Source organism: Camponotus floridanus, unplaced genomic scaffold (genome assembly GCF_003227725.1).
Source record: "Camponotus floridanus strain SB8 unplaced genomic scaffold, Cflo_v7.5 scaffold31, whole genome shotgun sequence".
NCBI lineage: Eukaryota > Metazoa > Arthropoda > Insecta > Hymenoptera > Formicidae > Camponotus > Camponotus floridanus.
The window spans coordinates 1,725,724-1,729,004 of record NW_020229448.1 but is presented as its reverse complement, the minus strand read 5'-3'; positions in this window follow the sequence as shown (position 1 = coordinate 1,729,004).

Below are 3,281 nucleotides of genomic sequence, written 5' to 3'. Positions count from 1 at the left end.
GGCATTTGCTCCCGCGACTGATTTGTCGTCTCATCCCGACATAAGTCTATCGACCGAAAAGACTAGTAAGCTCGCCGATTACGATTAATCCAATTATTAAAATATCCTTTTCACTAGATCGTTCGAGATACACTTTGTTGATCGAGACTTGTTATTAAATATCAGGTATTGCATTATCCAAAAATGGATTATATTAGATGTAATTAATTCATTGGAATATGCCACATTTAGGTGTGTAATATGACTATTATAATTCGAATATTATGTGCGTGGCGTGACGAAAGTCAACTCATCATCCCGATGATAACATATGTCCATATGTACCTTTTTCAAAACACTCTAGATGACGATATCGATTGCTTCGTGTTTCTAAAATTCGATCGAATAATTTCAATCTGAAATCATTTTTTTTTTCGTAAGATCAGAGTATAATAACTTTATACTGTTATTAAATTTGAAATGTTAAATTATGCATACCTTTAATCTCAATTTAATGAAGAAAAAATTATAAATTTATTTATTGAATCTGTATTCCATAATTATTTAGAAATAATTGATGAGAATTATTTAGAAATAATTGATGAGAAATTTATTTATATTGAAAATCATTTAATTGAGAAGATATTTCATCATTATTAAGTCTGTGCTTTACGTTGCATTAAATGCAAAATTATAGCTTGGTTAATAAGCAAAAATTGCTTGGTAGAATAATAATGGAAAATACTGGGAACGGTCGTAAGATTGCGTTAATATATGTAAGGAGTTTTACGCGTGACTTATTTAGCAATTTTTACTAACGTTTATTACTTACGTTTATTAATTTCCTCCGCTACAGACCTCATTATTCTTCAAGATACGGCTTACACCTACGTACGATTGTAATGTGGTAAGAGACCTTCGCATATTCTCGTCATATCGCAAAGCTATCCCCGACAAATGGATAGTGACGACTTTTCTCAACGCGAGAATCCATTTTCATCTTTTCCATGCTCGACTAACACGTTCTGATTTCCAGTTTCAGGCGCGGAGAGCTAAAATTGGAAGCCGATCGTCGATGCACTCGCGGAAGAGGCGAAAGTATAATCGGTCGGAAGTAAGTTTCTCACAGTCTTTCGTCATTTGCCGGCAACGGGAGCACGAGACGATGCGAGATTCTATTTGCGGTAGGCGAGCGCGAGTTAACGGACGAGATGATCGTAAGGTGTCCCTCTTCCTCTCTCTTTCTTCGTGTGGTTAAAACTCAACGCCATATATACAGTGGAGAGAGCCGAAGCTCCCGCTTCCTTCATCTATCATGCGAACCATGACAAACCGAGTCTCAAAAGCAGCCGCCAGCGTAGCAGCACTTTCTTACCTTCTTCACTTAGTCACCGGGCGCTCAGGTGAGTCTCTACCTGCCTGATATACAGGCAGACCTCCTCTCCCTCGCCCTCCTCCCCCTCTCATTCCGTATCTACATTTATTAACATTTAAGCGTTAACGACATTTCTCTCTCTCTCTCTCTCTCTTTCTTTTTCCGTCTCTCTTGCGCGCGCGCGTCTCAGAAGAAAAAGAAGCAAGAACCGTTGCCGGCTACTCGTATCTTGCTTGCCTTCTACCTCCTTTTGATTCGGACGTGGGATTTCTTTGTTTCAAAAAAATACTGCCGCGAAATCGATTAAATGAAACAATCGCGGTAATTCCAGAAATCTTTGTGAGCGCGCGCGACACGTTAATTAATCTCTCTGCGACGTGAAATATCCACGAGACACAATGTTGTGAAAATTAACGATTCTGAAGGAATGAAACGGAATGAGAGACGCGAGTTACAGCTGTACGGTGTGTTGCGGATTGCGGTAAAAATCGTAGAGATTCATGCGTTTTCCGCTCCGTGGATATCGGATGGAAAGCAAAGTGGCGTGAATGAGTTGTCCCTTGACGATCGTAAGATTTATGGTCGCGACGGTTGGGCGGAAAGGGCAAGCGTCGGTACGATCTCGGGACTAGTAACCCTTGACCCAGACTCCGGAGTCCACCCTCGGTATGACCACGATAGAGCGCTGCATGATTGACGATAAAGATACGTTGCAAAACGCTTGGACGTTGCTCCATTGAGACTTGATTCGTTCGACGTTCGCTGGATCTGGGCGAACGTCGCGAAATATCTCGTTGCATGGTTCTGAAAAAAATAAAAACGAGGAAGCGTGGCACGAAAAGCGATTGCGCGATACAAGAGCGCGGGTTAAAGCGCAATTTTCTAGTCCTTCGACGTTTTTCTCTCCTTTTTTCCCTTTTCTTCCTTCCCTTTCTTTCTCCCGCCCGTAAGGACCTTTGGTCTTTGTCGGAGAAAAAGTTAATAGCTTGGAGAAATTAGCCAATGTGGGGAGGATCGTTGATCGGGGATCGTGTTTCGGGAGGGTGTTCTGCACAGATGCAACGATAGCAACAGTTCGGCCGGCTCGAACCGGAGGTCACATATGAGCTCGGAGCTATGGCGTCGTATGGGCTTGACTCACACGCATCACGCGTAGTCATCCATCATTGTCAGTCTCTTCACTGACACACAGCCGTCCGTCCTACCGACGCACTCGGGGCTTTCGATTTGAGTTTCTTTCGTCAAAGTTGTGATTTTGTACAAAATGTCGAAATGTTCGCCAATCTATGATTTATCATACACACACACACACACACACACACAATTGTCATAATGCTTATTTAACAATTTTAACTTTATTTTCTTATAAATCTTTGAATTAATAATTAAATTAATCTTGCCATCGAACAATATTTTGCGAGAATATACAAGTCGCATGCAGGATGCATCGAAGAGAGAAACTTTAGTGAGATCTTTCTAATTTTACTATACGACCGTGATAAATCAATCTCTACGTATGCAAGGATTTCTCTGACATAACAAATGGCGCGTAATCTCTGAATAGAATATAAAGTTGACACGGTGTAAGGATACACTGCTAAGAATAATATTTCAGTTCGATTGCTCCGATATTTCAGGTCATCCATCATCGTCACTTTCATCGCCGACACGACGAACCGCGCCATCTACGATCAAAATTTACGCGTTCCGCTTCCGCTTCATGGTCACTCCTTCGTTAAAGTTGCGATTTTCCATATCACTCGTTGACTTATGTACGATGTTTACCGATTCCATATGGTCCCTCGCTTCGGCTCTCTCAACCGCTCTCAACATCGAAAGCGAAGACGAGAGACTGCGACACTGTAAGAAGATGACTGCTAAAAAAAAAAAAGGAAAAGAAAATAAAAACACTCATTACTTTTTGCTA